Source organism: Mustela lutreola, chromosome 17 (genome assembly GCF_030435805.1).
Source record: "Mustela lutreola isolate mMusLut2 chromosome 17, mMusLut2.pri, whole genome shotgun sequence".
Taxonomy (NCBI): Eukaryota; Metazoa; Chordata; class Mammalia; order Carnivora; family Mustelidae; genus Mustela; species Mustela lutreola.
In genome coordinates this window covers 45,218,498-45,229,794 of record NC_081306.1, presented here as the reverse complement: position 1 = coordinate 45,229,794, position 11,297 = coordinate 45,218,498, and the positions used below count along the sequence as shown (strand labels likewise).

At 51.3% G+C, this 11,297-nt stretch overlaps 1 non-coding gene across 1 annotated transcript; it reads right to left on the bottom strand.

The window, feature by feature from the left end:
- Positions 1 to 5,619: 5,619 nt before the first annotated feature.
- LOC131820228 (small nucleolar RNA SNORA31) lies at positions 5,620 to 5,750 on the bottom strand. The gene has a single exon (XR_009349542.1). It is a non-coding gene; the product is annotated as a small nucleolar RNA SNORA31 (small nucleolar RNA).
- Positions 5,751 to 11,297: the final 5,547 nt, after the last annotated feature.

Genomic DNA, 11,297 nt, shown 5'->3' with positions numbered 1-11,297 from the left:
CTCTCCTTTCCTTCCTGTGCACTCTCCTGATGAGACTTTACCATATTGCTGTGGAGGGGGATTGCTGTCCCCCCAGCCCAGGAACCCCCCATCAGCACCTAAAAAGTATTTTCTCACCCTGTTTCCTTGCCGTGCATCTAATGTTCTAGCTCATTACTCAGCTCAGGCTGTCAGCTTCTGAGAGTTCACTCTCTCCAGAAGAAGGTCAGAATGGATTGTTGAGGGCTTCGACCACAGGCCAATGTTGAATGTCCATTTTTAAAATGTCAGCTTTATTATTATTCAGGTTTGATGAAGCTGACAGATTAGGAGATGATTGTCCATGAAAATGGTTTGTTTCTTAAGGGTCCCAAAAGGGGGCATGCTGTGCAGGGCTACACAGGGAAGCAATCATGGTTGGTCGGGGGGCAGGGAAGAACGTATGAGCAAGAACCTTCACTGTGGTTTCTGTGGGAAGGTCGACAGGCCTGGGATGGGCAAGTTTGAGTAATAGTGGTAGTCTCTGGGGTGTGAGGACTGTTTTCAAGGTGTTTGGTGCTTGATTCTGGGGTGATTAAAGGGGGACTATTGGTCTGGAGTGTGAAGGCCCAGTAGAAGATGTGGTAGGTGCCAGCTCTGGACTGGTGGGTTTTCATGTGAAACATAGGCTCGTAGGACAGTCATTGACTGTCTCGAAGAACTGGCTAGCTCTGAAAGGGGCAGGCTCCTTGGGGTCATTGAGGACCAAGATGCCGGACATCAGGATACAAAGATGGGCTTTAAGGTCGTGGCACCTATGATTGTCCCACTCTGCCAATCATTGGTTCATGTCCCAGACAAGACTAAGATACTTCTAACCTCTCTCCTCTGAGGGTTTGAGACCCTGTGTCCAGAGAACAGGGGAGACAGGCCATTAGGGCTCTGGCAGTGTGAGATAGATCCATCCAAGTTAGTTTGCCAGGTAGGAAACAGGAGACTCTGTCAAAGTTCTTAGGGGATGTTGGGTCCCTTTTGAGACAGGTGACTATGTTCCCTTGACCCCCTTGCTCACTTCCCATTCCTGGGGAGCCCCACATTTGGTTGGCAGACAATGGTGCATGAGCCAGAAGGGAGAGGGAACCAACACTTCCAGAGAGAAGCTCTAAACTTGGCACAGACATGGGGCAATGAAATCATAGTCAAAGCTGGACAGAGGGCAAGGAAATGGGCAGACGGCACACCAGGCAGGGGGTGGAAGCTATCCCATTCCAGATCCTGGTACAGGCATGGTGACATTGAAACCCCAAGCCCTAGATGCTGGGTAGGGGTTTAAGAGGACTGCCCTTCCTGAAGGTAGAGTACAGTGGCAGCTGGACATGTACCTTCTGATGCTGTCAATGCCCAGTGTCATCTGAAGACTAGACAAAACAAGTGTAGGGCTACATGGAGTCTGGAAACCCAGCGCATGGAGCTGTCTGGAAAAGATTCCAGCTCACATGGTCCCTAGGCAGCCCTCCTCTGATGCAGTACCCCAGGTGGATGGAGAGAGTTGGGAACACAGTGACCTAAGGGAATGAGAAGTATCCTGAACACCACAGGAAACATCCAGAGGTGATAATGATACAGTGGTGATCCTACAGTTGTCCATTCATAAATATCAGTGAACACTTACTACGTCCTGGGTACTAGACCCTGGGATTGTAGTGATGAGCCAAAGCACATGGTCCCTGCCTGGTGTTTAGACTGCTTTCACGGCAGAGCCCTGGTCTTTAACCCTTTAACCCTCTGGCACAGAGCCTCCTAACATCCTCAAATACCACCAGCTGGCAAGTGACCACTCTTGTATCACTGAGTCTCAGAGGACCCTCTGTAAGAAGCCAGATGTTCATTCCATAGCAGAGTTCAAGACTCTTCATGACTCCCGACATACCTACCCCAGTCACTAGTTTTCATGCCCTTTCATGCCTCCCAACCCCCACATGAAGTAAGATGATAATCCCATTTTGTGGATGTAGGAATTGATTCCAGAATGGTTGAGCAGGTAGCCAAAGGTCATGCAGAAGAAAAATAATTGAAACCCAGCTCCAGCTGACTCCAAAGCCAGCGTTCTTTCAAAATCGCCAGGCGTAGATGCATCTGAATTGTTAACCTGATGCAATCATTCCATTTGCTAATAGGTATTGTATCTATTTCTGGGTGTGTAGGTACATGCTTCTTTGTAGCACTTTGACTCGCCGTTAATTAAATGATATGGATATACCCAAAAGATGAGTGGATAATTTACAGTTTTTAAAATTTTAATGAATAAATAACAACTCTTCCTTTATTTATCTAGTTTAAAATGTTAATGAATAGCTCCCCTTCTAATTGCAAAGCTGAGTATTTAAGGGAACCTGACACTTCATAAATATCAAACTGTGAGGTTTTGTGTGTTGGTTTTATATAAACATAGGAATTGAGTAATTATCATCCCTGCTATTCATTAAAATTCAAAATTAGATAAACAATAAGCAGGAATGTTTTTGTTCATTATTATTCATACCGAGTACTTTGCTTAGAATATTCCCTGCTTCTTTTCATGATTTCTTTCCTGCACTGTCCTTTCTCTTTGAGCACAAAAATGAGCCATTGAGTGGAAAACTCTGCTTTTCTCTTGTTCTCGCTTCAGCTGAGTCATTTTCTTTGGAGAGAGTGGTGGCAACAGAGTAGGAGGTCTGGGCTCAGGGTTGCATGATCCTTAGTGCTGGTTTAGCTCTGTCTCTAACTTGTGATGGGCTCCCTAAAGCAAGAATGATCCCCGGGCCTGGGTTCTCTTGTCTTGAGGATAAAGAATGTGTACGAGGTGACCATTCATGCATTCCTTTATTTTCCTAGAACAGATCTTGTTGTGTGTCTATGTGCCAGGCGCTGAACTATATGAAATTCTAGAGGTGAACAAGAAATGATTGCCGTTTCTGACCTGGTGGAGCGTCATCAAATAAGCAGGCAAACGATTCTAAGATCACAGTTATGATTCTTACTACGAAGGGGATTATATAATGTATGAACCATTATAATAGAGCTTTGGACAGAGAAACATCAGGGGGAAGGTAGGCTTACATCGATATCTCAAGGATGAGTCAAAGTTAGCCAGGTGAAGAAAGAAAAGAGGAAAATCCCAGGAGCTAGAAGGGCTTGGGCAAAGGCCCTGGGGCAGGAAACTGTAAAAGGCCCATCTTTCTATAAAGGAGATATGGGGAGATTAGGGTGTCTGATGAGGTTGTAGAGGATAGGTGGGGCCCGTTCAGACAGGCCATCGCAGGAGTCTATCTTTACCCTGAGAGCAAGAGCAATGAACATCAACATATATTTGAATCATGTTCCTTTGACACTGGTTTCGTTAGATGGAGGTTAGGTCTGTTTATGCTGCTTTTTTTTTCTCCTCTTTTCTTCAGATCTTGAGAGCCTTCTGAGCGGTTTAATTTGCAAAGCTCTCTTAGGGGTGTGGGATCTGAGGACAGTTTATAAATTTATGGGTGAGTTCCAGGCCACAGGTGGGTGGGGTTGGCAGACCTTAGGGCTGACACGTCTGTGCTCCTTTCCCTGGCCTACTGCTCCAGGATTCCTGCTGCTTTGCTGAAACACGGCTTTGCACAAAAAAGAACGGTCCCAATGCCGTCTTCCTAAAATGGCCTGATGAACCCGCGCCTGGACCGTCACTCAGCAGCCGTCCTCCAGCTCTGTAACCACACAGCCCCTCCTCTGATTCTTCCAGAAACTGACAGAGGTCCTGAGAACACGCAGTTCTGTACTTTTATGTATTAACAATCTACGAGTCCCATTCCATGGTACTTGGCTTGATATAATAATCTACTCGGAATTTTTTTTTTTTTTTAAAGGAATAAGAAACACAACAGAGACGCGACCCTGGCAGTTTCCCCACGGGAAATCCCACTGGATCATCGGTGCAGGGGCTCACAGTGAGACTGGGGGTTGGCTTAGTACCAGGATTTATTTTGAAGTTGACCACAGAACGCTCTCCAGGCTCGAATGGGACCCTGACCGCTGTTGGTGAGAAAACCGGGAATATCCTGGAGGCGACGTACCTTTGTGTGAAAGGCGGCTGAGCTGGGAGAGGACATGGCATCAGGGTGCTTCCCCTGCGCTCTCAGAATCTCCTGAAAGCCTTCTAAGACCACAGATGGGTCAGTCTCACTTCCATGGCTCTGTTTGTGTGGATCAGGAGTGAGGCCGGTGAATGGCCATTTTTCACAGGCTCCCTCATCGGATTCAATTCGGGAACTTTTCTGCCATCCCTGATGCAAACTATTTCCCCTTCCAGGATGGAAACTCTCCTATTCTTCCTGCTAGAGGAAGGGGATGTCCAGAGGCCCCAGGACATGTGGAGAAACTCAGAGGGCTCCCCGGAACTGAGAAGTCAGGGGCGCTTTTCCCGCGTGCCCTCTGCTGTCCTGTGGTCCGCTCCTCCCGGAGCCCAGTCCCTATTGCTTCTTTAAAAAAAAAATTATTTTAATTCAAGTATAATGAACATACAGTGTTATATTAGTTCAGCCGTATAATGTAGTGACTCAGCAAGTCTGTACTCACGCGGGGTTCATCACGGTAATGGTCCTCTTCATTCGTTTTATTTTTTTTTAGACTTTATTTATTCATTCATGAGAAACAGAGAGAGAGAGAGAACCAGAGGCAGAGAGAGAAGCAGGCTCCCCGCTGAGCAGAGAGCCCGATGCAGGACTTGATCCCAGGACCCTGAGATCATGACCTGAGCCGAAGGAAGCGGCTTCACCCACGGAGCCCCCCGGGTGCCCTCTTCGTCCCTTTTACTGCTTTCCCCGCCCTCCGCTCCACCTCCCCTCTGGCAACCACCACTTTGGTTTTGTACTGAAGAAGGGGAGGGAAAGTTCCAGTCGCTTGGTCTCCTGCGCCACACCTGGTCTTGTTGGTCTTCTTCAGGTCTGCACTCTCGTGGGTGTGGAGCTGTGAGCAGGCGGCTTCCAGCTTCTTTGCAGTGGCCGTCCCTCATTCCTTCAGAAAGAACATCACCTCACAAAGGCTGTTTTACCTTGGAAACGGGAAAGGGTACGGTATCCAGGGCCTGGCGTACAGTAGGTGCTCATTAAACATCAGCCTGCTTCTCTTGGCTCTGATTCTCAAGCCCGCCGCGCATCCTCTCCACTGGGGAGCTTTTCAACATCCTGCCTCCCGGGTCTCACGCCACATCCTCAGAATCAGAATCCCTGGGGAAGCCCAAGAGGGGCTGCTTTGTGGGGATGAAGCTTTGCCGGCCTCGGGACAGGGCCCCAGCCTGGGTCTGGCCAGTATCACGGGGCAGCAGGGGACTGTCCTGACCCTGAGGATCTGAGGTCTGTGCATGCCTGAAGGAGGCCAGCGCGGTGGAGCCGGGTGGCTGCTGCAGTGACCTCCCCGGGCTGGCCGGCCGAGGACAGGCGTGTTTGCGATCCCCGAGGATTCGATGGGGCGGGGAGGGAATTTGCAGCCGTGAGGGCTCAGACACGACAAGCTGTGTCCGCAGGCGCCTGGCTTCAGCTGAGTAGGGATCCTGGGCCATCAGGTGCCACTCCTTAGGCCGGCTTTGTGTGTTTTTTGTTGTTGTTGTTGTTGACAAGGTTTACTTGAGTTGCAGAAATTTCCCTCCTTTTAGCCTGTACTCCCCCGTTCAATCTTGACTGCCACAATGAGACAGACAGAAAGCGCGAGGATTTTTTTCTTGCATCTCTAGTGGAAACCTTAGCAGCAGACAGAACTGCTCCAGGTCTGTCAAATGGATGCGTTGGCTTTGTGTGGTTTAATGAGGCTTTTCCAGGCTCTCCTCTGTAGCCAACTGGCAAAGACGTGCCGGCAGCCAACGGGGGGCTGCCAAGGTCCCCTTCTGAGGATAGCTTTTATGCCCAGAGCCCCCCCCCCCTGTTCTCCTGTGAGCATGATCCCCAGGGAGGGGACAGCCAAGCCCTTCCCTGATCCCCACCCCCAAAATAAGAGATCCCTGCTCTTGGCAGAACCCTAAAGCAGAGTGTGTCTCGGCCTTCCTGTGGTTGCAATTCCTGGAAAGACTTTCTTATCTAGAATTCTAAAGAGCTTGCTCATTTTGCAAAAGGGGAGAGCACGGAGAAGGATTGCCCCAGACTCGAGGCTGTTGTCACCTCTTCCTCTGTAGACTTCCTCCTACACCGGGCCTTCTGTTCCGTAGAGGCTGGGTACCCGCTAGGTGAGTCGAGCCAGGCTGACATCGAAAGCTCTGAAAGGTTGGGGTATTTCATACTCAGGCTGAATGGAGCCGGATGATCCTGACCTGCGCCCTCCCATCACTGGCTGCCCGCCCCACTTCCTCCCCATGTTCCCACAGCTCATGGCCGGGCCTTCTGCTACTGACGCCCTAAGTGGCCAGGGGCCTCCCCGCCCCGGAGCTGCTCTGTGCGGGGAGACTTCTCTCCACCCTGTACCTGCCCTGAGCCTCCCCAACACCGTGCTCCCCTGACGCCTGAGAAAACAGTCTGAGCAATAAGGTCTCAGGGCTTTTCTCCTAGTGCCTCCTCAGGGGTGAGAAGCACCCTTTCAGGAAACCAGAATATGGGTTGAAGACCACCTTCCTCCTCTCCGTGAACCGCTATTGTGCAGGTAACCGCCCCAAATTCAGTGGCTGAAAATCACATCCTTTTCCTGTGCTGACAATTCTGTAAGGCGGAAATTTGGACAGATCAGTGAGGGCAGCTTGTTCCTCTGACCCCCCCAACCCCCCGAGGCCTAGGACCGCCAGTGGAGAAGTTGTACATGGCTGGGGATACCTCCAGTGGTGGGGGCCTGGAGTCATCCAGAAGCTTCTATCCTTGCTACCCTGGTGCTTGGATAGGATGCCTCAGAAGTGGGACTAGCCTCCGTATGGCCTCTCTGTGGGGCACGGTCTTCCTTACAGGGCCCAGGCTTCTTTACACAGAGGCTCGAGAGTCCTAAGAGCAAATCGAGAGCATCCGAAGACACATAAGTTCACCTTGGGTATACACTATGAATCAAAGCAGTCATAAGCTCTGGTAGGTTCAAAATGTGGGGGCATGGAACCCCTTGGTCAGTAGGAGGAGTGTCATATATCCTGTATTAGAACGGCTTGTGCCTTAGGGATACCCCCTCCCTTAAGTCATCCTACGCCACATATCATTTGTGGAAATCCCACCCGGAGACGTTCCACTTTGCTTCTCTCCTTGGCAACCGGAAGGGCCTCTGACAATGGCAGCTTTGAGGAGAACACTGTTCCGGGAGGGCCCGAAGGATGGCGCGGAGATGGGTGGAAAGGAGAGGGGCCTCGTGGCAGGGAGACCACCAAGGTGACCTGGTAGAGGCTCGGAGCAGCTGGGACTTGCATCCACAGAGGGGAGAGAAGCAGCCGTGTCTCAGAGACCAAAGAACGAGATTCGAGAGGGAGCAGCAGTTTTCAAGAAGATCATCTCATAGACGGGTCACATGGCCACCGTCTGCAGCCGGGTTAACGCGTATATATGGACACGGTTACTCCTTCCCAACGAGTGGCTTTGAGAATAGCAGCATCTCGGTCCCATAGAAATTACACCAAATACAAGTCGGCTGTCCCAAGCCTCTAGTGCTAATGAGCTCCCGGTGTATGTGTGTGTGGGGGCGTGTTCCTGGCCCCCTCCGCCTTCGTTGTACAGGAAACGTATGAATCCTTAAACATCCAGGAAGCACATTGTTTGTGATTACTTTAGACCTTCCAAAGGAAGCACGAACATCAATTCTGAGATGAATAGTCGAGTGCTGGAAGCCTGCCTCTCTGCTTGACTTCAATAACTTATCTCAATGAATCCCCAGCAGAAAGCATCTTCTGTACTCCAGTTCTCGAGAAGATGAGACGTGAGTGCTGGGGAATTAGAAGACAGAGGGGCTTTATTGCAACAGTGAACAAGCTGAAAATTACAAGGTAATGGAATCTCAGTGGGAGGTCCCCGTACCCTGCCATTAGCTAACTCAGACGATGATTGCGGCAGAGGAGACGAAGGTTAGAGGAAGGCCCTGCGGATTTCGGCATTTGGCATCCGAGCCCGGCCAAGTCCAGACGGAACCACGCTTGAAGGCAGAGGGTACACCTGCCCGCCGGCATACACCTGCCCACCAGGAGCTCTGACCTCAAGGGAACGGTCTCCAGGATGACCTGCCTTGGGAATCCTTTATTCTACTGGAGAGGATTTCATTCTGAGCCCGTGTGGTGCTTGAAGCTAGATTGTGTTCAGCAGAAGGGGGGGCACCTGGGAGATACTGCCAGGCTCTTCCTCCTGCGCCATTTGTGGGATCACTGAACCCCATGACAGCCCAGGAAGGGACCCCAGGCAAGAGCCTCTCTCCTGTGTCCCCTACAGTGCAGCTGTGAAAGCTTTAGGCTGAGAGACCTATGGAAGCCAAGCTGCGTGTCCTGCTCATGGGGCGGAAAGAATACAATAGTATCGGAGGAAATTTGTATACCGGGGACCGGGCTCGTGTTCCACGTACCTTTTCTTTGGCCCTTGTCAGGACCTCCTCGGGTCTCAGCCTCCTTCTGCAGAGAAACGAAGAGGAGCTTGTGCTTCTAGTGCACGAGCAATTCGGATACCATCGTCCCATGAAATGCTGCTTACTAAAATTTGGCCCTTTGGGATCATCTTTATGGTTTTTGCCCGATCCGAGGACTTTGACTCAAGCTGCCCAGCTTGCCTGTGATGAGCTTAGTTAAATGGCAGCAGAGGAGAGGGGCGCAGCCCAGGGGGAGCCAGGCACTGGACCAGGTTCCCTCCTGCTTGGCTAAGCCAGATAGGAAGTAGGGTTTAGCAGGAAAATCCCCGAAAAGCAGTGAGAATCCAACAGGGTGCAGGAGAAGGCAGCGGACCTCCCTGAAGGGTGAGTGAAAGATGGTCGAAGCCTCGGCCGGAGGGGATTCTGTGGGTGTCCTGCAGGCTGGGAAGGAAGTAACCTACAGAACTGACACCCTCCGTTGTGACCTTGAATGCAGGCTTTCCAGTCTCCCAGAGGGACTGCCCAGAGCAGAGCGGGGGCACCCTCGCTGAGTGAGGTTGGTCACACAGAATAAGGTGGGGGGGGGGGGGCGGGGACTCTGTTTCTAGAACGGAAGCCGAGGCAGGTAATAAGGCTAGAACTCTGGACAACAGCCCCACGTGGCAGGGGCTTAAGGGCAGGCCCCGACCCCAGAGTCAGGATGCCCACAGTCTCCCCTGTTCCTCGGTCTCCCGTAGGGCAGAGAGCGAACCGCAGGTGGGCTGATTCTGCAGGTGGACGGCTGCGGCAGCCCCGGCTGCAGGGAGAAGAAGGCGCCAGGCAGGGAGGCACGCCTACCAGCCAGGGCTCCCGCGGAAGCCGCCGCTGTCGTATGTTAAGACAACACGGGTTTGCTTTCAGTCCCCAGTGGGAGAAGCACGCGGGTCAAGTGTCTGCTCCGATGAGCCGGCAGCGTTGCTGAACACACTCGGACGAGCTCACCTCCCGGAAACTCCTGCGTGCATGCGAATGAGGGGCATTTCCAGTTTGTGTTTACAAGCTAGTGATGTAGAATGGGAGGGTGCGCGCCACCCAGAGCCCTTTAAGCGGGAAGAAAGGAAGATGGAGAGGGTTGGGGAGGCTCTCTGAAATCCGGGCCCTCGGGGTCCGTTCTCGGTTCTTTTTTCACCTCGTTCTGCGAAAGAGCACGATCAGCTGATGCCCAAGGTATGAAATTCGGTTCGGTTGACTGAAGATTTTCTAGGAGCGCTGTGCGCTGAACGAGAAGAGGAGGAAGGCAGGCAGGCTTCAACATGGCGAGTTAATGTCTTGCTCACATCATGTGTTCACTGCAGGTCAGCGGGTGGGTCTCTGCTTCTCAGGACCAGGACACACAATCCTAACTCCACCCCGAAGGCAGAGAGTGGAAAACACCGGCTCAAAGGCCATCAGTGAACACCAGTAGCACCCACAGTTTCTACAGTAACCCCAGCTCGCGGAGCTGGAGGTGTTATTCTCATTCTACAGATGAGGCTTCTAGAGCTGGGACAACTTGATGAACTCAATCAAAATCAAAAAAAGGGTTTTGTGCCTTACTGCAGTTTCTTTTGCTTTTAGTGCGTGTGACCATGTTTCCTAGAAAAAGCTGATCTGTAGGGAAACTGACAAAACGATCGTCTAAAGTTAAAAACTGGTTGCCAAGCTCTGTCCAATGACTGGTCCCTTGCAAAGGTCTTGCCCACGCGGCTGGCCACTTCACTGGCCTCTTTCCTGTGTATATTTTCTCACTGCACAGCTTAAGCTGGGATGAGCTTCCCCAGACAAGGGCCCCATAGAATGTCCGCGGCATTGGATACTAAAAAGTGTTGCAATCAAGGATTGAATTTGCTACCCCGCCTTGGGTTTCTCCAGAAGGGAGAGTTTATCACACGATAGTATACAATGTATCTTAAACCTATTTGCTTTAGTCTTCCAGAAGATCTATGAACAAGGAAAACACCGGGCCAAGGTGTGAATGAGGGATAGTGAGGCTTACTGCCTTTTTAGAGGTCCAGAGCATAAAACTTCTCTCCTGTAGTGACTCTGCCATAGGAAAATTCGGGCACGGTGGTATTAATTCTATCACACACCGATTCTGCACTATATTCCTGCGGATAGAGACACTCACCGGTACCGTCTCTACCTTCAAGGACTCCATCATTTAAACGGCCCATGGTCAGCTCTCAGCAAAGATCATTTGCTCTCATGGTAGGAAGGCAATTTAAAAATCTTTGGTCTGGCTAACCAGATAGTTCTCGTCTTCGTTTTGTAGATGACTCAGAGTCAGATTAACCTGCCTGGTCAAGATCACGATGCCAGTACGAGACAGGCTTCCCGTCTGGGGTCTGTCACCCTCCGGCTTGGCTACTCTCTGCCAGGTCTCCTGCAGGGACAGGACTAGAGCTGAGAGGAGCAGTAGGCACCAGCTTGCAAAGCTCAGGGGGAAACACCTTCTCTCATAAGTGGGACTTCCCCAACCTTCTCTGAACGCAGAGTGTGCATGGTGCTCAGTGGTGCCGAACCTTGACCATGTAACGCAACACCCCAGGAACTTCTCAAAGGGCCCATGTCTGCTCTGTACCCCATCTCGGGGAGATCAGAACCTCCATGGGCGGGGGCCCAGTGTGAGGATTTTTCGAAGCCTCCCAGGGATTCCAATGTGGAGTCCAGTCGGGGAACTGGTGGTGTGACACTTGCTCGGCCTGTGCGATGAACCAGATTTGCTCTTAGAAACTTCAAGTTGGAGGGGTGCCTGGGTGGCTCAGTCGTTAAGCATCTGCCTTCAGCAGGGTCCTGGGATGGAGTCCTGC